Source organism: Ambystoma mexicanum, chromosome 8, assembly GCF_040938575.1.
Source record: "Ambystoma mexicanum isolate Mex_15411 chromosome 8, UKY_AmexF1_1, whole genome shotgun sequence".
NCBI lineage: Eukaryota > Metazoa > Chordata > Amphibia > Caudata > Ambystomatidae > Ambystoma > Ambystoma mexicanum.
The window spans coordinates 1573580112-1573606931 of record NC_090929.1 but is presented as its reverse complement, the minus strand read 5'-3'; positions in this window follow the sequence as shown (position 1 = coordinate 1573606931).

Sequence of the window (26820 nt, the reverse complement as noted above, 5' to 3'; positions counted from 1 at the left end):
GAGCACGAGAGGGGGCAGGGAGGGAGGGTAGAGGCAAGGTAGCCAAGGATAGAGGAGGGGGGACAGCAGGAGAGGAGAGGAAGTTGATGAGGTGTGGGAAGCGTCTATCAAAGAGGAGAAGGTTGGCCTGAGGGCCTTGGACCAAGATGGTCCCATTAGCGTAGACATTAATGATGGCCTTAGAGGAGCGGAAGGGGGCCAAGAGGACATCCCAACGGGTGCCACCATTAATGGGAGAGGAGGAGAAAGGAGAGAGCACAGAGACCATATGAAGGGTCCATAGGTCAGGCGAAGGCACGAAAAAGAGGATGTCAGTGAGAGTTTCCTTAGAGCAGGCACTAGTGTAGGTGTCAGCGATAGGGAGGCCTGGGTTGGAGACCAGGATGTCCTTTTTAAACTTTTTCCTACCAGATTTAGTGAGGAGAGCAGGATAGTCAATGGAGAAGCAGTTAGAGAAGATAGGCGAGACAGAGAGCACCATGGAGTAGGAGGGAGGGGGGGGAGACAGATGAAACGAGAGCACGCAGACAGGAAGTGAGCGGCAAGCACAAGTTACCACAAATTAGAGCAAACAAACAGTAAAGCGTATTAGGTACCGGGCCACCTAAGTTTGAGAATCCTGCGAGGGGAGAAAAACACCCTAGTTTACCACAGTTCAGAGCAAACAGTAATGCGTATTAGGTACCGGGCCACCTAAGTTTGAGAATCCTGCGAGGGGAGAAAAACACCCTAGTTTACCACAGTTCAGAGCAAACAGTAATGCCTATTAGGTACCGGGCCACCTAAGTTTGAGAATCCTGCGAGGGGAGGATAACACCCTAGTTTACCTCAACTGTGAATACAGTGAGGCAAGGCCCCATGCGGATGTAACCAGGAGTAGGAGGGGTGGGCCGGGGAACGGAGAACAGGTGGAACTGGCGCCTGGCGTCCCCTGGGGACACCTGCAGACACACAGGGAGCCGCACTGTAGGAGTCGCCCTTGGCCTGGGGCCCTTAGCCGCGGGGGCTGCCGGGCAGAGGGCTGCCCAGGAGGGGGGAGGTTATAGGCAGAGGGAGAGGAAGGGGGGTGTGGGCGGGCAGGGAGGCGGGGAGGGAGAGGAGGACCAGGAAGTGGGAGGGGGGAGCAGGAGCAGGCCAAACACTGCGCTCAGAGCGCGAAAAGCAAATTATTCAATATTATTTTAAAAACACTCACGGAGGCCCAGGCAGGGCTTCCCAGGCCTGCTGTTCCCCTAGGGCCACCGGCGACCGCTCTCCACGCTCATCTGAAGAAAGAAGTGAGCGGGGGGAACGGCCGTCGAGTAGGCCGGAGGGGAAGCAGGCACACAGCCAATCAGAGGGTGGGGTGGGCGGGCAGGGAGGCGGGGAGGGAGAGGAGGACCAGGAAGTGGGAGGGGGGAGCAGGAGCAGGCCAAACACCGCGCTCAGAGCGCGAAAAGCAAATTATTCAATATTATTTTAAAAACACTCACGGAGGCCCAGGCAGGGCTTCCCAGGCCTGCTGTTCCCCTAGGGCCACCGGCGACCGCTCTCCACGCTCAGCTGAAGAAAGAAGCGAGCGGGGGGAACGGCCGTCGAGTAGGCCAGAGGGGAAGCAGGCACACAGCCAATCAGAGGGGGGGTGGGCGGGCAGGGAGGCGGGGAGGGAGAGGAGGACCAGGAAGTGGGAGGGGGGAGCAGGAGCAGGCCAAACACCGCGCTCAGAGCGCGAAAAGCAAATTATTCAATATTATTTTAAAAACACTTACAGAGGCCCAGGCAGGGCTTCCCAGGCCTGCTGTTCCCCTAGGGCCACCGGCGACCGCTCTCCACGCTCAGCTGAAGAAAGAAGCGAGCGGGGGGAACGGCCGTCGAGTAGGCCAGAGGGGAAGCAGGCACACAGCCAATCAGAGGGGGGGGTGGGCGGGCAGGGAGGCGGGTAGGGGGAGGAGGACCAGGAAGTGGGAGGGGGGAGCAGGAGCAGGCCAAACACCGCGCTCAGAGCGCGAAAAGCAAATTATTCAATATTATTTTAAAAACACTCACGGAGGCCCAGGCAGGGCTTCCCAGGCCTGCTGTTCCCCTAGGGCCACCGGCGACCGCTCTCCACGCTCAGCTGAAGAAAGAAGCGGGCGGGGGGAATGGCCGTCGAGTAGGCCAGAGGGGAAGCAGGCACACAGCCAATCAGAGGGGGGGGTGGGCGGTCAGGGAGGCGGGGAGGGAGAGGAGGACCAGGAAGTGGGAGGGGGGAGCAGGAGCAGGCCAAACACCGCGCTCAGAGCGCGAAAAGGAGGGTTAGGCTTGTCAAGAGAGGTGGTGCTTAGGTTATTGGGAGTGTTTGTAGGCAGGTAAGTGTGTGACGTGGTTTGGGTGTTGTTAATGGTGTTGCCTGCGAAGTGATGGGGGGGTGCGGTATCCTAGGAAGGAGTTTCTATGGTTGAAGTTGCAAGGAATGGGTGTGAGGTGGGATGAAGTGAGCCAGTGGTGCTATGAGGTGTGTTGGAGTTTGGTGGATTGCTTGTTAGGTACTGCATCTTTGCTTTTTGGAGGGTTACAGAGGTGGTGTGGCTGTTATGGAGGTAAATAGTGAGTGTGAGGATGGTAAGCTGTAGACGTGCCATGGATGAGCTGGGTTAAGATGGCAGGTGCATGGGCTGGTGGCTAGGTGGAGCATGGTTACTGGTTCGCGTGACAGCGTGTGGATACAGCGAGAGGGTGGGGAGAGTGTAAGGGCCTCATGGAGGTTCTTGTGGTTTTAGTTTTGTGGCACTCATGAAATACATGCATAAATGATAGCTAAATTAATATAGGTTGTTTTGATATATTGGCACTCTGGTGAAATACATACACAAAGATAGCTAAAAGTAGGGTAGTTCAGTATTCTTGCATCAGGTGGGCTAGATACCTACAGATGTCGGAGTTAGAATAGGCTATTTTGATATTGAGGCACTCGGAGGGAATAGAGGCAGATAATAACATACTATGGCAACAGTAGAGTAATTTGGTTAGCAGCAGTAATGGATAGGCAGGCAGGAGCGGATAGGCAGGGTTGGCTGATATACAGAGTGATGCATGCTATTTCAAAGTACTAGCAGTTGGGAGAAATACAAACAGGTATAAAGAGATCTCTAGGTTGAGATGGGCTGATACAAAGTGTGGCGTTTAGGAGAAATACAGATATGCATAGGTCCCCGAACCAGATATACATAGGCAAAGTACAGTGAACGTCGCTTCGGTTAGCAGAAGGTAATAGTCATGTTTGGTGGCTGGTGCAGGTAGCTATTATAGCTTTGGGCAGGTAGCGGGCAGTAGCTCCTAAGGGTTTAGGTGCGTAGATGCTCCGTATGAAGCTTAGCACGCTAGCGTGAGGATTAGGTGGGGGGATAGATATGTTTGTAAAGGGATAGGCAGATGGAGTTAGTTTGTAGATATTTGGTGAGAAAGAGGGTTTTCTTGTGTGGTGTTGTTGCTTATCCTCTACAGTAGCGGAGGTAAGAGGAGAGCAAGAGTCTCCTTGCGGCTCCCATGCAGCCGTGGACAGACAGTAAACAGGCTTTGGCCTTCTTTGGAGGGCCTTCAGCAGGAAGGGCCAGCTCTCGCCATCCGGTGATGGCGCCTTGCTCTAATTGGCACAGGGCCAATCACAGGCCGTCGTTGCATGCACAGGATGCTAGGCAACCTAATAAACAATAATACTGGCTGACATTTTCTGGATAGTAACTCGTGTTGAGTAACGATGGTGGGCTTACCACACGAGTCGGGGCCTCCGGATAAATAGCGTTATCTCCTGTGAGGCATAGGCAGGTAGCAATAAATGTCGGGCAATCTCTGGTGCCTCAGATCAGAAGAGCACAATGCTCTTTGTTGGGCAGCGCTTCTGTGGCATTTTGGTGATGAAGGTAGATGGTGGGTGGGGGGCTCCTGCCCTCCCCAGGTGACGAAAGGCTCATAAGTCCTGTCCCTTTTCCTCCATCCTTGTGGGCGATTCCACCAAAACAAGACCAGAGTGTGGGGGCGTGACAACCTGCCTCATATGTAGGATGATGCAAAAAGGTTCTTCAGAACCGCCTGGCTGAAATCTGCATCTTGCATGGAGTTGGTATCCAGAGAATAGTGCTTACAGGATGGCAAAGTGGCCCAAGTAGTCGCCCTGCTGATGACATTCCAAGAAGCATGTCTCTGAAACGCAACGGCCGTGGCTTTAGCTCTGACCGCATGGGCATGAATCCCCTCAGGAACTGGTTTGCCCATGGCTGTGTACAACTCTGAGATGACCTGGATCATCCACCAGGGCGATAGCAGCTTTGCAAGCCTGGGTGCCAAAGGACGTGCCCCCAAACGTCGTGAAGAATGCCTCAGACTTCCTGAAGATTTTGTCAGAGAGAGGTAGAACTTGAGGTACCCCCTTGAGGTCCAAGGAATGCAAAGCCCTTTCAGCATCTGACTGCAGGTTCAGGAAGAACACCAGCAGACAGATTTTCTGATTCAAATGCAATGGAGTGACCACCTTGGGTGAGTGTCACTGTGAAACGTAGTGAAGGGCTTGCATGATGACAGAGCATGCAGCTCGCTGATGCTGCACACCGAAGTGAGCGCCACCAGCAGCACTGTCTTCAGTGTCACCGGTCTGATGTCCACCAAAGCCATCAGCTCAAAGGATTTGCGCTTCAAGGCCACAAGAACTGTGTTGAGGTCCCAGACCGGATGAGGCCTGTGCACCGGAGGAAAGAGCCTGAACAACCCCTTGAGGTGGACCGTAACCACTGGGTTGGCCGCTGAAAAACATGGTCTGGGGAATTCTTGTAGGCCCCAATGGCTGTCAGATAAGTGTGGCAGGTGTCGACCTAAACGCCGGAATGAGACGGATGTGCGAAAAAAGCCAGTACATCCTCCAGGGAACCGGTGAGGGGATCACAAACCCAGTGGCAGAATCTTGTCCACTTGCTCTTGTACTGGGCCTGTGTAGAGGGCCTCCTGGCCTCCTTGATGTACCAGGTGTCCTCCGAGAACTGAGCATGGCAGAGTTTCCGCTGGTCAGGAACCAGGCCGCCAGCACCAGCTTGGCTGTGTCCGGATGTTCCACTGCCCCGCCCTGCTGCGCCAGGAATCCCCTGCTGGAGATCGGAAAGGTGGACCAGACCCTGAGAACACAACTGCAGTAGATCCAAAACCCAAGCTCTCGACGGCCAGTGAGGGGGGATCAGGAGTAGGCTGTAGCCCACCAACGCCCGGAACTTGCAAGGGTCAGTTGGAGCAGAGGGGTAGGTGGGAACGCATAACGCATGCAGCCGTGCCAACAGATCTGAAAGGCATCTCCTAGAGACCCCGTACCCCGTCTTGCCCATGAAGCAAAATGGGGGCACTTGGAATTTAGAGGTGATGTGAACAAATCCAGGCCCGCGAACCCCCAATGCTGAACAGGAGCAACAAGAAGTCGGTGTGCAACTCCCACTTGTAGGTGTTGAACCCCAAGAGGCTCAGCTGATGCGCTTCTGCATTGCTGTACCCCAGGAGGTGGACTGTTGAAATCCAAATACCCACCGACAGGGCCCATTCCCAGATCAATACCACTTCCATGCAGAGGAGTGGGGAACAGGTGCCACACTGCTTGTGCAGGTAAAACATTGTAGTAGAATTGTCCATCCTGACCAGAACCAACCTGTCCCTGATGAGGGGCAGAAACGCCCAGAGTGCCAAGCCCACTGCCCTAAACTTGAGACAGATTGTTATGCAGGAGGGCTTGCATCCTGGACCTTGCTCCATGACACGCATAGCCCTCCAGAGCAGACCCCGCAGCCAGAAAGTGGGGAGTAGGAGTCCTCACCACCAGGGTAGGCTCTGGTCGGGTGAACGGGGCTCCCACTGAAACATTGCCCACCATCAGCCACCAGTGAAGATCGGGCAGTAGAAGCAGTGGTGTTGGGACCCTGTCTCCTTATCCAAATTGGCCACCAGGTGGAGCTGGAGGCACCTCATCTTGGGGCAAGCAAGCTGTACAGTGAGCAAGCAGGAGGCCATCAGGCCCAGTATGTGCTGGAACCACCATGCCAAGGTGGTCATGCTGGCCAGAAAGTGCCCCACTGCCTTGCGGCGTGACAGAAGCCTCTGGGGTGTAGGACACGCCCGCTGAACGGTAGTGTTCCAACGCACCCCTAGGAAGCCCAGTTACTGAGCTGGGCACAACTGCAACTTCCTCTGGTTGAGGGAGAACGCCAGCTGATGAAGGATATCCGCCAATCTCTGGGAGGAGTGCACCACCCCTTCAGGTGACCCCACCCTCACCAGCCTGCCGTCACTGGTTTCATCAACTTCGAAGAAGACAGGAGGGCCCGAGTTCAGGCCAGAGGGCAGCACATTGTACTGGAAGTGGTACAACAATCGTGAACCGCACACACTGCCAATGCGGTTGGTAGATGGGAGCATGCAGGTACGCATCCTTGAGGTCCAGGGAACACATCCAGTTCCCTGCACACACAGACTTGGCTATGTGCGCAGGAGTAATCCTCGACCTGTCAGGCCTCTGTGTACCGCAGTCCTGGAACCCCTTGAAGCCGGTGAAAGCACAAGGCTTGAACTTGGCCCTGCCCTGGGACTGAGGGAAGGACTTCTTTGTCACCTCGTCATTGGTGGACGAAGGGAAAATGTCCATGCCCTCGAAGGGAAGATCTAGGATCCGATCCTGCACGTCAGATGAAAACCTAGGGCTTGCATCCACGCCGTCCTCATCTCAACCCCAAGGCACAGCCGTCTGCTGGCTGTGCCTATGTCGGAGACCGAAGACATGATGTGCTGCGCAATGGCCTGGCATCTGCCAGCCTAGCCTTGAAGGAGGCTTGCCTCTCCAGAGGGAGGTCAGGCAGAAACTCCCAGAGCACCACATCTTCTGGTTAGCCGCAACAATTAGGGCGTCGGCATTAGCCTTCTGCAAATGCAGCCCGAGATGGCGTAGTATCGTTTGCCAGAATACTCAAGGACATTGTCCTCCGTAGACAGACAACTGGAGGTGGCCTCCCGCTGAGGATCGACAACGAAGACAAAGGTTTAGAATCCAGTGAGGCTGCAGCCCCCACTGAAGAGTGAGGCTGAGGGGGGCGGAAGGCCGGGAGGACTGGCTCCACATCCGTAAGCCTGAATCTGCTGTCTAGTTTCTTGTTCATCTGGGCATTGGCCCTGGCTGTCTCCCAGACCTTTCTCGCCACCAGCAGGACATCTTTCTGGAGCGGAATGCCTGAAAGGCTCGTAGTGCATTTGCCCCAAACCTCTGCTAGCACTTCTGACTCCTGCGGGGGCCTCCTCTAGCTGGCCAAGGAACCCCCAAGAACTCTGCAAGGCCCTGAAGGCAGTCATGAAAGGCCTTTACAGATGCCGAAGGTTCATTGTCCTGGGTGTCGTCCTCATCGCTTTCATTGTGTCCCTCCCCTTTTTCCAGAATGAGAGTAGTCCAGGCCCTGTGACACAGGTGCCAGCAGGGTTCCCCCCTGATCTGGACTTGAAGAAAGGTCCAATGGTTGCTGAGGGGTAGGCTTGGTGGCACAGGAGGAGGAGGGGTCTGGATGAACGGTAAGGCCTGGACCGGAGGAGGGACAGGCACTGGCACCGGCAGTGTCAGAGGAACCAGCAGAGGGCCCAGAGGTGGAAGGCCAGGAGGACCTCACCTACTTGGCTATATCCTTGAGGAACACAGTCATCTGCATGGAACACATGAGGAGGAAACGCTCGAAGAAGCAGTTCTCGCAAGCCACTACCTCCGGGGGTCAGGGAGCCCTCTACGGCACTGGTCCTTCATTCCTGATCAAAGCACCAAGACGCGTGAGGCATTTATCTGTAAGGCTGCGATGGGTAGATGTAGCCCCGAGGAGATCAACCACCTGTGCCATAAAGTCTGCTGCTGCTTCCAGAGACAAGGGGCCTGGAACCTTCTTGCATGACCACCTCCACGGGCAAGAGCATGGGAAGGCCTTGATCCAAATCCAAGATGGCTGACAGACTAGCAGGCTCCGCCACGTTCCTATTCGCCATCTTGGTGCCTTGCACCATGCCCTTTGCGGGTGGGCACAAAGGCCCCATGCCATGTGTTGGCTCCGGCATGGTAGGACGCGCCTTGGGCCTTGAAACCAAAGCAGAAGCGTTGGCCTCAGAGATTACTCTGGAATGTCCTGAGCCCTCGGACTGCTGGCCAGTTGTCGAATCGCTCTGACTCACGACCTCAGAGGCAGCTCCGGTAGACTGTGCACCCTTAGCGTCGGAGCTGGTAGTGATATGATATGATATGGCATTTGTAACGCGCCTATACACAGATGTTTCAAGGCGCGACGAGGCAGGGAGGGGAGGAACAAGGGGATACAGACAACGATCCTACTAGGCCAGGTGTCATTCAGATCGCGCAAGTGCAGGGGTGGGGGAGGGGGAAAAAGTGCAAGGGGAAGGGGAGGGGGGGAAGTGCAGTACAAGGTAAGTGGCGTAAAGTAATAAATAAATAGGGCCAGCTGGTGGCAAGTGCAAGGTAGGTGCAGAACAAGTGCTGGGAAAGGGGGGGGGCTGTAGGGATACAGAGACAGTCCCGCAGAGGGGTTCCAAGGCATCAGTGCAAGTGGAGAGTGGCTGGGCCCAGGACCGAGGCCGTTAAGAGTGGTCCAGTTGCAGAATCAGTGCAGTTTCAGTGAGGACTATTAGTTGTTCAGCAGGGGAGAGGGAGAGAGAAAGCAGAAGCAAAGTGGAAGGTTTTGAGGTGCTTCCGGAACCGGAGATGGTTCTCCTCAAGTTTCAGGGAGGCAGGAAGGCTGTTCCAGAGGGAGGCCCCTGCCGCGGAGAGAGATCTACCCCCAGCTCGTTGCTTCGAGAAGCGGCTGACCCTGAGGGAGTTGGAGGCGGATGAGCGAAGGGCTCGGGAAGGAAGATATTTGGGAAGAGAGAGTTGAAGGTATTTAGGACCCAGGCCCCAGAAGGCCTTGTGGACAATGCAGAGGGTTTTGAACTTTATCCTCGCAGCCACTGGGAGCCAGTGTAGAGATCTCAGTCCTGGAGAGATACGGTCCCTGGGCTTGAGGCCAAGGACAAGTCTCGCAGTTCTGTTCTGGATGAGTTGCAAAGGGCAGAGAGTGGAGGCAGGCAGATTAAGATAGAGGCTGTTACAGTAATCCAGCTTCGGGAGAACCAGGGCTCGGGAGACAGTGAGCTTCTGGGGGAAGGAAAGGAAGGGAAGAATACCTCTGAGGAGGTGCAGCTGGTAGTGTGACTTCTTAGCGACGTCAGAAATATGAGGAGAGAAGGAGAGTGTGGAGTCGAAGATGACCCCAAGGTTTTTTGCCTTGCAGGTAGGAGCAGGGAGGGGGCCAAGGGAGGCAGGCCAGAGAGCTGCAGGGAAGGAGGGAGTGGGTGTACCGATGAGTAGAATCTCAGTCTTACTGGCATTAAGGCAGAGGTCATTGGCGGCACTCCATTCCTGGATAGCAGACAGACAGTCAGAGATGAGGGAAGGAGAGGGGGAGGCTGAGGGTAGCCTGAAAATGAGCTGGGTATCGTCCGCATAGCACTGGAAATTAGGGCAGAGAGTGGCGATGCGGTGGGCAAGGGGTGCCAGATACAGGTTGAACAGCCAGGGAGAGAGATCAGATCCCTGGGGGACACCACAGGTGGAGAAAAAGATGTCGGAGAGGAAGGACCCCAGTTGGACCTGGGAGGGTCGATTTGAAATTAAAGAGGTCAGCCGCGCCAGAGCCTGACCAGTGATACCCAGGTTTTCACGGAGACGGTTGAGCAGGATGGCATGGTTGACAGTGTCAAAGGCAGAGGAGAGATCGAGCAGAATGAGAACACACGGAGTGTTGGAATCAAGGTTCAAGAGCAGGTCTTCACGGATGTTCAGGAGAGCAGTTTCCGTGCTTCTGGCAGCTCTGAAGCCAGATTGATGGTCATGAAGACTACCAACAGATTCAGCATGGAGGTTAAGCTGGGAGATGGCCAGTTTCTCCAGGAGCTTGCCCAGGAAGGGAGTGATGGAGATAGGGTGATAGTTAGCCGGGCAGGAGGGGTCGGAAGAGGGTTTCTTGAGAAGAGGGTGCACAAGGGAGTGCTTGAGGGGGGAAGGGAAAACTCCAGAGGCGAAGGAGTGGTTGCAAAAGTCAGCCAGGGCAGGAGCCAGGGAGTCGATGTGGTCCTTGATAGTTTTGGAGGAACAGGGGTGAACCTGTTTAGACGAGACTTTTATAGATCGGACTTGTCTGGAAACCTCGTCAGCAGAGAAAAGTGGAAAGGCAGAGAAAGAGGGAGGAGGGGTGACTGCAGAAGGGCCAGAGGAAGAGCCGGGAAGGGAGGGAGGGGGGTGAAAGGAGGAGAGCGAGGACAGGATATCCTGAGTTTTAGAGATGAAGTGAGAGGCCAGTGCAGTGCAGAGGGCCTGGGAGGGGACAGGAGAGGTAGAGACTGCAACAGGGTTGGCCAGCTCCTTGCAGATTTTAAAGAGTTCGGCGGTGACCCAGTCATGCTGGGTCATGCTAAGGACTGTCTCTTGGAGGCAGAAGACGACGAAGCCTTGCCCCCTGGAACCTATGAGGATAACAATCTTCATCACCACTCCGTTAACAGCCTGGTAGAGATCCTGAGCCCCTTGGCTTGGGAGCCGGTAGCCTTTGCGGCCTCAGGCCTATCAGAACCTGAATCCAAGGTACCCTTGCCCATGGAAGCACCTGGGAAGGAGGCTCCACGCTGAGGAGCCATACTAAACAAAGGGCCTACCTTTTTTTGATGTGGGGTCCTGGAGACAAACCATTTAAGATGACCTGTAGGGGAAGAGTGGAAGATCTCCCTCCAGCGTGACAACCGATTCTTCAATGCCCGGTGACTGACATCGCTGCACGCTGCACACACGTCCCAGCGGTGGTGGAGTCCCAGGCACTCAAGACAGAGTGCATTGGGGTCCGAGAGCGAGCAGTAGCAGGATGTACATCTCGTGAATCCTCCTGCAGCCGACATGCGCCGGGTGATGCGAGGCACCGAAGGGGGGTGAAGAAAATGGATAGAACTAAAACAAAGGGAGAAAGCAGAAAGTCTCTGTGCCTAGCTACCAGGTCTGACACGTCCTTGTGGAAAAAAGGGACTGGCGTGATGCACACAAGCACGCTGGACTAAATTGAAAGGGGAAGCTCAATTTTATGCTGCCAAAGGTTCTGGTTCACTCTGGCCCAAGATGTCTTTAGTGCCCATTAGTAGCTGCCATGATTTTGCTTGTAAAGTGGAGTGTGCCATAGGTGTTCCAGAAGCCAGAGCAGTGTGTGCATAGCCATGAACTGCACCCTCCCAAGAAGGAGCTGGTGTAGATTGGTCCCACCAGAACTGAAAGCTATATTACAGTGTTGATAGCCAGTTCATTTACTTGATCTGAAGTCACACTCATTTGAACTAGAGCAAAGAATTGTGTATGTCAGCATTAGGAGTATGTCTCAATCTAATTTCCCAGGACATAAACATGAGAGCATTAGTTGATAATTGCGTGATGCATTGGCCAAAGACAGGCGGTACAGTAAGACCTCTTGTGCCTGTACGCAAAACGGGTCTAGAGGTTGACCTGCACACCAGATGGCGAAGCATTTCCACTTGCTCTTCTAACAAGACAGCCTAGATAGTGCCCAGGCCATAGCTAAGCTGTCCCGGCAGTCTGGAGGCAGAGGTACATTTCCAGGCCTCCAACCTCCAGATTTCTTCTTTACCAGAGAGTATCTGGAGTACACTCCGGTGCCTTGCACATGAACTGGGACGATTACAATAACTCCCTTTCGCAAGGATGGATTGCAGGTCCTGCAGGAGCAGACAGAGGTGTTTTTCCACCTTTGTAACAGGTGGGATGGAGGGGAGAGGCCCAATGAACTCCAGAGTGTGGCCATGTTGAATGATGGATAACACCCATTTGTCGGTGATGATGGGACTCCCACTACGTGACAGAGTTTGTAAGCCAACTGGGATGTAGAAGGGGTGTTGGAGTTGGAGCCTGGTCAGGCTGGTTTGTAACCTGACTTCATGCGGAAGAACCAAGTCGAGGCTGGTTTCCACGATAGGCCTGTGATCTCCCTTTGCAACCCTTTTAGTCATTGACGGAGCGCAGCGTTTGCGGACGATAGGAGGACTTGTAATCACGCAAAATTCTGGAAAATTGGAATTTACCAGAACAAAAAGACTGGCATCGCTGTTACAGAGTCCCTAATGACCCAGCGTTGTCAGCGTCAGCCTTCACGGCTTGGGTCTCATCCACTTTCTTGCTGAACAGGTTAATGCAGTCGAATGGCATGTCAACCACCTTGGTCTGCACTTCAGGCCAGAAATTGGCGGCTCTGTGCCAAACTTGACTGAGCAACACAGCTCAGTTTCTCCATCTGGCAGAATCCCTTGTCTGCAACGTCCACAGCAATGGAGGTAGCATATGACATGACGCTGCCCCCACCTTCCTGTAGGAGCGTAAGCTTTTCATCAGGCAGAGAGTCCAGCAGAGGGCCCAGCTTAAACCAGAGCTCCCGGTCATAGCGGGCGAAGATTGTCATAGTTAACCAACCGACTTGATAGTGGTAGCAACCATGGAAATGACACGTTTACCAAAGGCGACCAGTTGTTTGCCTTCTTTGTCTGGAAGTTCCAATCAAGGAGAAGAAGGGTTGGGAGAACCACTGACACGACAGAATCCAGGCTGGGCTGTGTGCAGAAGCATTTCAGGGAAGAATCCAAAGCTTTGTATTTCTTCTCGAAGCAATCTTTCTTGAGTGGTGCCAAGAAAGGATTCCTCATCACCAGCAAGCCGTCTTCCCACATATCTTTTGAGCACTGAGATGGCCCCCACAGAATTCCTGGTAGACTCACGCCTTTGATAATGGAAACCCTCCTTCTACTCTTGTGGGAAAAGATTACAGTTTCACTGCCAGCGAAATGTGTGTGAAAAGGACTACTTTCGTTGGGCGGAAATCTCTTGGAGGCAGATCTGCCGACTTGCCATCTCCTGGCACCAGATCTTCAAACTCATCAATTGAGTTGGTGTGTGGCGAGCCATCAGTAGGAAAGTCATCGACATCAGTGTTGGCATCAGTGACATTGGCTGGATGCAGATGGATTGGTAATCGAGAGGCGCATCCAGATGGTGGCAGAGTAACTAGGCCTTGTTCCACAGAAAGCACAAGGATCTGAAGGAGGCGGCACAGACAGAGCAGGAAGAAGTTGAAGCTTTGAGACCAGCGTCTGCAGTGTGGACAAGATATCCATCGATCCATCCTGTAAGCCTGAAGGTGTAGTGTCTTGAAGGCGAGTCTGGTTGAATAGGTGTCTGCTTGGGACCTGCACTGGCAGAGTGCTCCAGCTGAATAGTAGCATGCTTCCTAGGTAACCCAGTGGATGCCAATGGAGCACATGGGCAGGGCATGTTCATAGATGGAAGCATACCACCTTAATCGCCTAAAAAGTCCCCTTCTGGAATGTCCATGTCAGATGTAACAGTTCTTCAGGAACAACTGCGCTGACGGTGAGCCTCGATCCCCAGCAGCCCCTCCCAGAGCCATAGATGGGAAGACCAAGGTCTTGGCAGTAGACGAGATGCTTGTCGTCGACGGGATGGATCTGGTAATCTACAAGGTGGCAATCGCTGGAATGGATTCGATCGAAAAAGCGTACTTGGTCCGTCCATGGCAATTGTCGCCTTGGATGAGTATTGCTTCTCTGAAGTAGTGTGCGTCCTTGCTGAGGACCCTCTGGATGCCACTAAGGTGACTGCTGCCAGGGACGAGGATGTCAGCAGAGTTGCCGACAATGGAGCAGCCCGAGCATGAGTCCCATGTCCCTTTTTGCTTTCTTCCCCCATGAAGATTCTTTATGGGACCTCAACCTCTTTGATGAGGGAGGGTGCTCAAGGGATCTGCTGTGCCTTGCAGAAGCATAACTGCAGACAGAGGCAGAGTCAGATAACCTGGCACCGTTATCCAACCATGCCACTAACCTCCTGCAGTGATCTGTACGGGTCTTGGATGAGAACTGACAGATGGCACAGTTATTCAAGTCATGGTTCGGGTACAGACAAAGGAATCCCTCATGAAGAATGTCAATGAACACTAAGTGACAAGTCAAACAGGCTTTTTTTCCAGACACTCGAAGGTCTTTAACGATGGAATCAGGACAGCAACCCCAGAGGTGACAACATAGGTCGAATTTCCAAACTATCCAGTGAGGCGATGACTCGTCACCAAACAATGAAAGAATCCTGAAGCAAAATGAAGAAAAGTAGACAAAATTGAACAGATCTTTCGAGAACTCCCAAAACTTACCATGCAGTTAAGAAACGTGATGATGGCCTCTGGGGGTGGAGATAAGGGAGACCTGTAGTATTGGCTGTGGGCAATATGACCCAGAATGACTAATAAAGCAATAAAGTGATAAGCAGTTTAAACAATTTAAAGGTAAACCGCTTTAATGTTACCAAGAATTCCCAGCCTAACGATGGGGAATTTTCAAAAAGCATGTGAATCTATGAAGTTCCAATGCTGGAGAACCAAAGGTTATTTGTTAACAAACTCCTGTGCTGCTCCTAATACAAAGCATCATAATACTGCTACCCTGTTACTGTGTTCAATGTGGTTCAGAATCCTAAATGGAGGTTTATACATTTGCAGTATTATGTTAGAAAGTAAGTTGATGGGAATGGCACCTGATTGTAGTTGAAAAATATTTCTTTGCACCCACGATCATTGTCAAATGTATCTATTGCGGAAAATAAAGTATTTGGTTAATACCACTCATAGTACAAGTTTAAGGGCAATGTTTTTGAATTTGAGGATACGGTTTCTAAACTGTACCATGATATTACCATATCACCCATTCTGCGGCTGCGGCAGCAGTAGGACTGATGCTATGGGGTCCTCTCAAAGTGCAATTCATTGTGATGCGGACGGTCTACCAGCAGATTGGTTGTTTTGGCCAAGGTGTAGGAAGCAGTGTAGTGTGCAGCAGGAACGTTTAGAGTGGGGTGGCTCATTGCTTTCTATGTGGGCCTCAAATAAGTGGAGACTGAGGTTTTTAAAGCAAGGGGACTGCTGAAGTCTTATTCGTTCTGCTCCCAGAGTACTAGTCAAGCATTCTCGAACTTCGCTTTTAATGAAAGGGTGTGGGCGACACGCACAGTGGAGAAACTTTGCACACTTCTTTTTGTATAGCAGGCTAAATTGTTCTTGGATGACTTTACTTATGCAATATTTTTAGTTTGCGGTCCTAAACAGCAATGTCCGACAAATTTCATACCCATTTTGTAATTTGCCGGTAATGCTAGAACTGCCAAAACATCCCAATGATTTGTTTATGTGAAGGCTTCTCGGCACTCAGATCCCTATTACTAGGATCGATTTGTAATGGTGAAGCGGATTGGACAAATTTACTAGAAAGGTACTATGGTCAGACATATTTTCTAAAGCAACCATGATCTCCTATAAAACATTGAACAAGGATCAGTCTGTATGTAGCCCAAATCCCACATGTCAAAATTGGATGCAGCACAAGCACATTTAAAGAAAGGTTTCCACTCCCATGTCCATGTGGGTGGATGAGAGGAGTGCCCACTGAAGCATCTAACGTATGCCCAGAGGAAAAAGTGGTCAACATGAAACTTCAAGGTGTCAGGGAATTGGTCCTCAGATCTCTAGATTCGGTACTGCTGTCACTTTCCATTCCTGAAGGTCATGTTGCCTCACACTTCGCAAACAGCAACCGTCCAAGTAGTGGAAGGTGGACCTCAGACCTAGGCATGGGGGCGTGGGGGAACAGGGGGCAAAGGGGTGGGCCAGCCATTTTTTATCTTTATTTTCTGGCATAGAGATTGACCTGTAGAATTCCAGTCCACATCCTGGCACAATCAACTGTATAATCCCACCCAGGCAGCATACAGACTATTCCGGTACAGAAACCAGATCATACAGTTCACAGGATCAGCCACTGCCTGCTTCAGTTGTTTAGCAGAGATGGTTATGGTATGCAACACAGGGGAAGGCTGCACAACAAGTCACAGAACTGGTGCATGTGAGTCAGGCGAGGGATGCCCGAGACGTGGTGAGGGGTGGGGGGGAGGGGTAAATTGCTCCACCTACACACCCCGACATCACGTTCCTCTGGCAATTGGGACCTGGAGGAAGGACCATCGTACCTCTAGGAGTTTTTCCTTCCAAGAGCCATGTCACATAATGAAATACAGTGCATACACAATTAGTAGTAAAGGAGAGAATTGCTCGCCATCTTGCATCTCCCCCACAGCCACATGGGTGAATACAGTTCCCCCCCCCATGCCTCCCTCACATTGCAAAAGTACTGCACGATTCAGTGTTGCTAAGCCAGTGTAGTGAACCACGTCCGCATCACATCTAGTGTCCTCAATCAGCCAATATGTGCTAATGTTTTGCTACTACTGGGTACAACAAAGCCCCTCCATTTCTCCAAATGCTCGCCCGCTCAGAGAATACGCTATGATATTGCTAGTCTCAAATGAATGTAGACTAGAGGCGGCAGAGGAAGGAGCACACCCACATATAGGGTGAGCATCTAGGTGTGTGTAAATATAAAGGAGGACACAGCTGCAGGGAGACACGCAAATGCTCCTCCAGCTAGATCTTCACGAGTGAGGCATGTTCCAGGGGAGGGGTGAGGAGGTCATCCTATAGATTAGACAACTTCCCCTCTTCACTTGGAAGAGGCCATACCTTATATCAACTGGAAAACTGTCCCTGGGGGTGGGTGACACTCAAAATAAGCATTATGATTCCGAAGACTGATTAGGTGATCCTGCTTATTAGTTGCATAGCTTTCAGTAGATGGTGTGCTCTACAAACTCCCTTATGTTACTATGTCCCGTCATGACCAGGGATCAACAGAACACCTACAAATATTCCTGGGTTCACCGGCTTGTGCTTTATTTTCATTCACAAGTGACAGGGATGGGATCCATCTGAGCACATCCTCCTGCACAGGTAGGCTAAACCTGGGCACATCCAAGAAAACAGTGACCTGGGGGTGTATCCGTGCCGGTGTCCTACACGCTATAGGAAAGCAGTTAAGTCGGTCTTCCTCTTGGCCCAGGGTCATCCACCTCCTGCTACACCCACAAATGAAACCGTTACTAAATATCAGAGAATTGGTAGGGATCCTGCACACTTTTCTTGCATGCAGGTTTTTCTACTGGTTGGAAATAGATTAAACAGGATGTCACAATGGCCCTTCTGGACGTGCGATTGTCTAGGCTTGAAGGCACCAGCCTCTTATGGTTCTCAAACAAGACAATATAGTCCTCAGAGTACTAGATTTCTCAGCCTAAATTCCCAACTCCAACATGCATGCTTGTGCCAGGTCTACTCTATTTATATCCATTATTCCATTAATTTAAAACATTGTAAATTACTCACCATAGGGACTAACGTACTCCTAGTCCATAGTCCCCTTTCCTCCATACTGTATGGGCATCCCTTACTAGGGACGGGAAACTGAACCCTTTTCACCGGAAAAATCATCTTCTCCTTTAAATCTAGATGTGCATGGGGGCATGGCCTGGAAGCATGCGCTCATGTGACTCGGGCCACTGGCGCCACTCCTCAGTCCCCTTTGACGCGTCAACAATATTAACATTACCTAATGACACCAGTTTTTTTAGGGGGAGGATGGTGGGACGCATGGAGGAAAGAGGACTATGGAGTACATTAGTCACTACGGTGATTAACTTATAATTACTCCTACTGCAGGGAGACACGATGAGGTCCTGCGCTATGGCCAGGGCATCTGTATGACCGTCCTTGAAGGAGGCTTGCTTGTCCGAAGGGAGCTCAGGCAGAAATTCCCTGAGCTCCCGCCACAGCTTCTGGTTAGCTGCAGCCAAGAGGGTGTATGTGTTGGCTTGCCGCAGATGTAATCCTCAGATGGAATAGCAGCGCTTTCTCAAAGACTCGAGGACCTTGTCCTTCTTGGAAAGACAAATGGCAGTGGCTCCCGTGGAGGAAGACTACAAAGACGATGGTTTAGAATATAATGGGGCCAACACTTAAGAATGTGCCTGCGGGTGGTAGGCCAGAAGAATTGGCTCCACATCCGGCGGCCTAAACCTGCTGCCCAGCTTCTTGTTCATCTGGGCATTGGCCCTGACCTTCTCCCAGACCTTTCACGCCACCTACAGGACATCCCTCTGGAGAGGTATGCCAGACCGGACCAATGTGCACTTACCCAAAACCTCTGCTCGCACTCCCGACTCCTGGGGGGCTTCCTTGGCCAGAAGAACCCACCCCCAGAACTCCGCCAGGCACTGAAAGTGGTCATGAAAGGCCTTAACGGATGTCGAAGGTTCATAGTCCTGGGTGTCATCGTCATCATCATTCTCCCCCCTCTCCTTTTTTTTTTTTTACAGACCTACAGACCAAGGGGAGTCCAGGCCCTGGAACACAGGTGCTGACAGGGTCCCCCCCAATTCCAGAGCCGAAGACTGGTCCAGCGGCTGTTGAAAAGGAGGCGTTGGTGGTACAGGAGGAGGTGGAGGGGTCTGACCAACCAGTAGGGCCTGGACCAGGGAGGGGCCGGCAATGCTGTAGGAAAGGAAGGGGTACCTAGAGGTGGGGGGCCAGGGAGGCTCCACCTGAGGGATGACCTTCACTATATCCTTCAGGATCCCTTTCATCTGAGCGGAACGCTGAGAGGAATCACTCAAATAAGCGGCCCTCGCAAGCCACCAGGTCCCTAGAGGCCCAGCGCTCTGAGGCATGGGGTCTCTGCTCCAGGTCAAAGTGCTGAGGTGCCTGAGGGATGTAGCCATAAGGCTGCGATGGGTAGATGTATGCCTGAGGTATCTACGATGGGTAGATGTATGCCTGAGGAGTCCAGAGGCCTGTACCGTAAAATCCGCTACAAGAGGGAAGGGGACTGAGCTCTTCCAGCAGAGGTCATTCAATGGGCGAGAGCCCGGCGGGCCTTGAATTGGACCCAAAATGGCCAACGGCCTGGCAGGTCCCACCACGTACCTCTCCACCATTTTGAAGCCTTGTCCAACACCCTGGGTGGGAAAGCGCAAAGGTCCTGAGCCACAAGAGGCCTCAGTCATGGGCGGATACACCGTGTATCTTGCACCCGCAGTGGAAGCAACCTCATCACTCTGGTAGGCGCTAAGCCCTCAGAGGGGTGGCAAGTAGCCTTAATGCCCACTCTTGGAGGTGGCACTTGACAATCCTTACCCCCTTGGGGGCGAAGATGACAAACTTTATTGCCCCTCTGAGGACAGTCCAGTAGTGGCCCTCAGCTTGGGAGCCAGTAGCCTGGATGGCCTCAGGTCTTCCACCAGGCCCCTCAAATTGGGAGCCGGTAGCCTTAGAGGCCTCAGGCCTGCCAGAACTTGAATTCAAGGAACCCCTATCCATGGGAATCCCGGGGAAGGAGTCGCTGCGCTGTGGACCCGTGCTGAACATAGGCCTACCTTGTTTTAATGAGAGGGCCTGGAGATGAAGTCCTTAAGGTGGGGCGGAGAAATGTGGAAGATCTCCCTCCACTGCAACAACCGATTCTTCAATGCCCTGTGACAAAGAGCGCTGCAAGCCAAACATGCGTCATAGTGGTCAACGGGCCTAAACACTCAAGACAGAGTGCATGGGGGTCCAAGGCCAGGAACGAGCGGTCGCATGAGGCACATCTCATGAATCCTCCTGCAGCCAACATGCACCAGGGGAGGCGATGCATCAAAGGGAAGCTATATAAGATCAAAGGGGGAGCAAACAGGGGGGGCGCTGTTGTGCACAACGAAAATGGCCGCCTGATTGTGAGCTCCCACTCCGACTGAAAATCCTGGGTCCAGACATCCGGCTAGACGCCGCCTGGAGTGCTGCAATTCAAGGCACGGATGGCCTAAACACCCAGCTGTAATTTGAGAAAATCCTGGACGGCTGAGTTGTTGCTGCCCGAAGTTGTGCCCGTCGGATCCTGGACCGGCCTGTGCCGTGTGCGCGATCCGTCTGAGGGCTCCACGGCAGAGTCACCAGCAGGATGCAGGAAGACGAGATGCCGCGGTGGGCGGGGTTTGCGCTGGTGTAGAGCGCTGGGCCTTCGCACACATCAAAGGACTGTGCCGCAGCCCATAAGGGGACAAAGCTGTGTCTGCAGACTGGGCACCTGCCGGCGGCTTCCTCTGACCGGAGCGGGGACCACACTGCGCCGTTCGGAGTCCCGAAGTGTGCGAACGGCTCGCGACTGTGGTGCGCGCGGGCCGGGGGCACCATACAAAGACGCAAGTAAGCAGACGGTGAGGTGGTGGTTGGGGGGAAGGAGCCCATCCACCTAGAGGCACGCGGTGGAGACCGCTTTGACCCCCCTGGACCCTCTGCTGTTTGACAGCTGGTCGCGCATGACCCAGCTTCTGCGCGGAGCTTTAAACATCCGGAGCTGTGTTTCCCCGGGCTCCAGTGAATACCAGGCTGAGGGGTGTAGACTTTCCCGGGCTCGTTGGGACAAGCTGGGTTGTGCCCTGCCTGGGGTGCCCAAACTGAAAATCCAACACATCGGCTCTTGGGCCTCCCTCCAGAGTGGCAAAATCTACCTATATTCAGCTGCAAAAGTCTAGGGGGTGGTAGAGCCCTCCTGGAATCCACTGACTGCGGCTGACACCACCTCATTCCCTTTGCTGCTCTACTGATTGACATATTGGGGCTCTCGATCTGTCTGGCCTACGGTGCTCGTATGGCCTTCAACCTGCAAGTGCTCTGCTAGACAACTGGGGGCCAGGCAAACTCCGGATTTGGCCTGCGAAGAGCCCGAGTTGGCCCTTCAACATAATCATTGCGCAGGAGGCTCCCTGGAAACTCCTAGCTGACAACAACACTAGATTGCTCCATACAGGTATCCTCGGTTAAATCTATGTGGGAGAACACAGTCCACTGGCGGCCGACACCCCCTTATCTCCTGGACCCACATCCCCTGGTTGCTAGGTTCTCTCAGCCAAAGTCCGTGGATCCACACAACGTGTGTCAAGGGGGGGAAGAGGGGAAGGGTAATGCCACAGAGCTGCGTAACATCTGAAAACACCATGAGCGAACCACAGAAATCGGGAAGAGGAGGCAAGACCCCCTGCAACAAGAAAAAAGGTTCAATGGATGCCTACACAGGTGGCCAGGCCCAGACCACAGCTGCAGAGGTACCCACCAACACTAGAGGCCCTGAGCACTGAGGGTGAGGAACAGGAAGACAGGCTAACAACAATAGTTCAAAATGGGTTCCGGGCAGTGAACATTAAGCTGGACGACATAGTATCCACTATAGGCTCACTTAAGGCAAGGGTCGAAAAAGAGAGTGCACGCGTCACAGAAACGGAGAACAGAATAAGCACTAACGAAGATACCATAGTGCACCACGGCCGAGACATCAACCAACTTAAGGAGGCCATGTCAAAAATGCAAAACAAGTGAGAGGACCTGGAATCGCGATCGAGGCGTAACAACATCCGGGTAGTAGGAGTGGCAGAATCATTCGGCAAAGGCCAGATGGAGAAGCAGCTGGAAGCACAGCTTAAAACCGTATTCGGGCCGGAGGCATTCTCAGAGCATTTCCTAGTAGAAAGGGCACATCGAACTTCGGCCCCGGCCCCTAAACCTGGTGCGCCGCCGCGCACGATAATTGCAAGGCTCCTTAATTACAGGGACAGAGACACAATCTTACGTTTGGCGAGGGAGGCTGGAACACTCCATTACGAAGGGAGCCGTATCCATATATACCCAGATTTCTCTGCCAGGGTTCAGGCTAGCAGAAGATCCTATGAACCAGTTAAAAGACTCCTCAGAGACCGCCAAGTGCCATACGCCTTGATGTTTCCAGCTAAGATGAAAATACAGCACACAGGAAGGGCGCACTTCTTCGAAACCCCGGCTGAGGCCACGCAGTACATTGAGACTTCTATACCTCTTCCTCTGAGAGGGGGCAGACCGGCACAAAACAACAGGCCCAGGCCGGAGGACTAGGACACACGTGGCGTTTGCTTATATGTAGGGCTGCTGTGCCGTATGGAATTCAGATCAGTTGGAAAATTGTTCTGGGCGGCTTTGTCCAAGATTATCACTGGAGTGTTGGGGCCAAATCGGCGGTCATGTGGAGCGACTTGTCCACCCCTGGAATGCTCCATCAGTTAACTGGGACATATCATCAAATTGGGGGTGATGATGTGGGAGGGGAGAGGGGATGGGAGTAACGTTCCTGAAGGGAGAAGTTCTGGTCACCAAGAGAAGAGTGACCCAGGTTACAGTTTGGCTATGGTTGACTGTTTTATGTTAAAAAAGTGGTTGCACTGGGAGTGGCACTGTTCGGCTGGTAGACACGGCCTCAATGGTCATGGCTCTGGGATGATTTGTTATTATATAATATTGGTGACGGGAAGCGAATAAAACTGCTTACATGGAATGTAAGGGGGCTGAATAACCAGGTGAAAGTCAAGAACATTTCTAATTATGTTACTATTCATGGCCCCCAAATATTAATGCTACAAGAGACACATACAATGGGAAGCAGTAATTCACGCATAATGCCTAAATGGGGTACCCAGCGTTTCTACACTGACTATTCCACGCAGGCCAGAGGGGTGGTCACCCTTCTCCATCCAAGCTTGGGGTTTGGGCTGTAGGGCCACAAAGTGGATCAGCAGGGTATATATGTGGTCGTGTGGGGCAGGCTCGCTGGACAACTTCTTCTGGTTAATACATATGGGCCGAATATAGACGACCCTGCATTTTATGTAAATGTATACCAGATGATTACTGCCTATGATTTGTCTAACGTGATATGGGGAGGCAACTTTAATGTGGCGCTGGACCCTGTGTTGGATAGGGCTTCCAGGGTCAATAGAACCCCTAGTAAAACAGCCTCCACCCTGAGCAGCATTCTTTCACAATTGTCATGGTGGATGCCTGGCGTATGATGCACCCTGGGGACAGGAAATATATGTATTACTCCTCGGTTCACGACTCCGAGTCCAGGATAGATTATTGGTTTGTTGCATCGGTTATGTCCTCTTCGCTGCAGAAATGCGAAATCTTGCCCCGCACGTTTTCCGACCACTCCCCAGTGATGGTAGAATTGAAGATTCAGAATGTCTCCTGTCCCGCCAAGAGGTGGAGAATGCCGAGTGGAAGGCTGGGAGACTCAGGGGTGGTGGAAACACTACATGTTGTGATAACAGAATTGTTCACCTATAATGTGGGAACGGTAAGCAAATACTCCACTGTGTGGGAATCCTTTAAAGTATGGATCAGAGGAGTACTATTGTCCAAGTCCGTTGGCATGCTGAAGAGCGTGCACGCTGAACTAACCGATATTGAAAGTAAATTGGCTGCATTGGAGGGAAACTATACCCGAACGCAGAACAGGGAACTGTTGGCGGACATACACACACACTTGCAGGAATTTGATAAACTGGCCGCTAGAAAGGTGCACTATGTGGCGGCTCCCATGCATGCACGTAGATACGGAGAGGGAAACAAAGCTCATAGGACACCGTCTAATCTTCTCCAGGGTGATAAACAACCTAACCAAATCACTAGTATACAAACAAAACAGGGGGAGGTGCTCTTAGGGGAAGACGAGATAAACAAAGAATTTGTCAAATTTTACACCAAGCTGTACTCCAACCAAGATAAAAATAAAAATCGCCCATAGACATTAAAAACTACCTTGCGACTCTTAATTTACCCCAGCTCTCCGAGGTTGAACGTGCTGCGTTAGATCAGCCGATAACGGCAGAAGAGGTCACAGAAGCCATTAAAATGTTGACATCAGAGAAGGCACCGGGGTCTGATGGGATAGGGGCAGAATTTTATAAAGAATTCCGGGAAGAGCTTGTCCCGATGCTTCTCCAGGTTTGGGAGGAATCCCTTGAATGCAATATACTGCCTCCATCTATGAGAAAGGCCGTGATTACTGTTCTCCCCAAGCCACGCCGACCACCACAGGATGTGTCGTCCTACAGGCCCCTGTCACTTATAAACACGGATGCTAAAATATTCGCAAAAGTAATGCCCAATAGACTCTTACCAGCGGTCCCCTGGCTGGTCCACCCTGACCAAAATGGGTTTATTCCCGCCAGGTCTACAGCCCTGAATCTCCGTAGGCTCTTCGGTCTAATGGCACAAATAGACCCTAAGAGAAGCGCTGCTGCAATATCCTTAGATGCTGAGAAAGCCTTTGATTCTGTGTCCTGGGTCTACCTTCTGGCGGTACTGGAGGCATTTGGGATGGCCCTAACTTTCATTAAGTATGTAAAGCTACTATACACTGAACCGGGAGCTCGAGTTCTGACCAATAGGTCCATCTCTGACCTGTTTTTACTGGGCAGGGGCACCAGGCAGGGCTGTGCATTTTCGCCCCGCTGTTGCCATTGACTATAGAGCCCATGGCTGCCGCGGTGAGACTGAGACACGCTGATAAGGGCATAAATATAAAGGGTCCACCCAATTAATCTCATTATACGCCGATGATACTCTATTGTACATCCGTGAACCCAGGACAAATATAGCACCCATAATGGCGGAAATACAGGAATTTGCGGCTTACTCTGGGTACACAGTGAATAGAGCCAAGTCTGAAATATTCACACCGTCTACCGAGTGCCCCGACATGCTGCACGGACTTAAATGGTCGGATCGACACATTAGGTACCTGGGGATCCTGGTGTCTAGGGATAGGAACACATTATACCATGACAATCATGAGACTACACTGCAGACCATTACCACGAAGCTCCAGCTGTGGGGACGATTGCTGATCTCTCTACACGGCAGGGTGGCGGTCCTTAAAATGATAATCCTTCCCAAGCTGCTTTATCTGTTTGTTAATATTCCCATATGGCGGGTAGGGCCTTCTTCGCCAAGTTCCGTTCCGTGGTGTGACGTTCCTATGGAATGGAAAAACTGCTAGGATTAGTTGGGAGAAGATGACTGAGCCGTATTCCACGGGCGGTATAGCAGCTCCCGACTTTGAGCTAGATTACCAGGTGGCTCAAGCACAATTTGCAAAACATTGGTACGATACCACACAGGAGACACCCAATGCACTAATAGAGGAATACACCACACACACCACAAATATACAATCAGTCATTTTTGATACACAATACAGAGACACATGTGAATACAATCCAGTTAGCTGTACGGTTAAAGCATGGGAGGCCATATACAGAAGATTGCAACTAGAATCACCCTACAATCCAGAGGTACTCCTCTGGAACTACCCAGGTATACCCCCCCACACATGGCAGCTCAATAAAGGAATCCTGGGAGCCCAACATGGAAATGAAAATGGGTGATATGTTTATAAATGGTAAATTTGCAGCCCTGGAGGACATACTGAGCGCGTTTGGAGGTGGCCAACTCAGGACACTTCAATATTACCGCGTGCGGTCAGCATTCCAAAAGAAATGGCCACTGTTCCCAGATGAACCCCAGCCACACCCATGTCTGCAGATGGTGACGGCTGTGGAAGGCCTGGGAATTTCTAAACTGTACACGGCTGTACAGGCCCACACCCCCACTATAAACCATATAAAAGAAAAATGGGAAAGGGACTTACAGGTGCCCATAGAAGACGAGAAGTGGAACAGATACTGCTCACTGACAAAGAGGGTCTCTCTGAATGCCGGTTTGCGATTAATCCAATTCAAGATTCTGAACAGATTACATTACATCCCAATTAAAATAGCGAATTTTACCCCTGGTGCGTCAGATGCATGCCCCAAATGTAATATGCCACAGGCGGGAGACTATCATATGTATTGGGAATGTCGGGTGGTGAGGAGCTTCTGGAGAGAGGTTGCTGAAATGTTGGGAGAAATTACACAGATTCCCCCAGACCTGAAGCCCCAAAAATACCTATTTGGGGACATAGGCAAATGTTCTGAGAAAACTAGAAGATTGTTTAATGTTACATGTGCAACTGCTAAAAAATGTATCCTATTGAAGTGGAAAAATGCGAGCCCACCCAGCATGAACCAATTTCTTTGTGAACTAACATATGTAACTGAGGCAGAGGAACAGTATGTGATGACCCGACCCACAGCCTGCAGGCCCAAAGACATATGGGGCCCATCCAGAACCTATTTGTGTAACTTGTCCTCTGACGATGATGAATCTATGTAAGGCTATGTAAATGTCATGATCATGATTTCTATAATCTTTTTTGTACACGTATTGTGCAGGTGGAGGAGTGCTGTGTATCCCTGTGTGGCCACTAATAAAAAGTTTTTAAATAAAATTTAAAAAAAAGGGGAGCAAGCAGAAAGCTAAAAAAGTCTCCACTGCGCTGGCTGCTAAGTCTGACACCATCCGTGCAAAAAAGGGACCGAGGTGAGGCGCCGGAGGGAAGGGCATAGGCAGGGCATTCCATCACCCAGATGTCGCACACTATACTAAATTGAAAGGGGAAGCTCAATTTTTTGCTCCCAAAGTTTCCGGTACCATCCCCATGTTCGTGGAGGCCCACAAGGATGGAGGAAAGGTTGTATGATGCATAAAGAGGCCTTACTTTGAATACAATGGAGAATGTTCATCTTCCAGAATTTAATAACATGTGGTACAACAACATGAGCTTGGTGGCAAAGGAGGTCAAACGGGAGCTGACATGTCTGCTCCATAATCCATCACATCAACCACCCCTTCCCCAAAAAATGCTAGTACCTCAAGAAATGTCATCATTAGACGCTCAGTGTTTAGTCCATCTGGCGTTATGCAAAGTATGGAGTTTGTTGCAGGCACATGGAGTACAATTGGTGCTGATGGATAAAGATGACAAAAAGTGTGCCAAGAACAGTAAAGACCTGCAGTGTATGCCACGTCCGCTCAT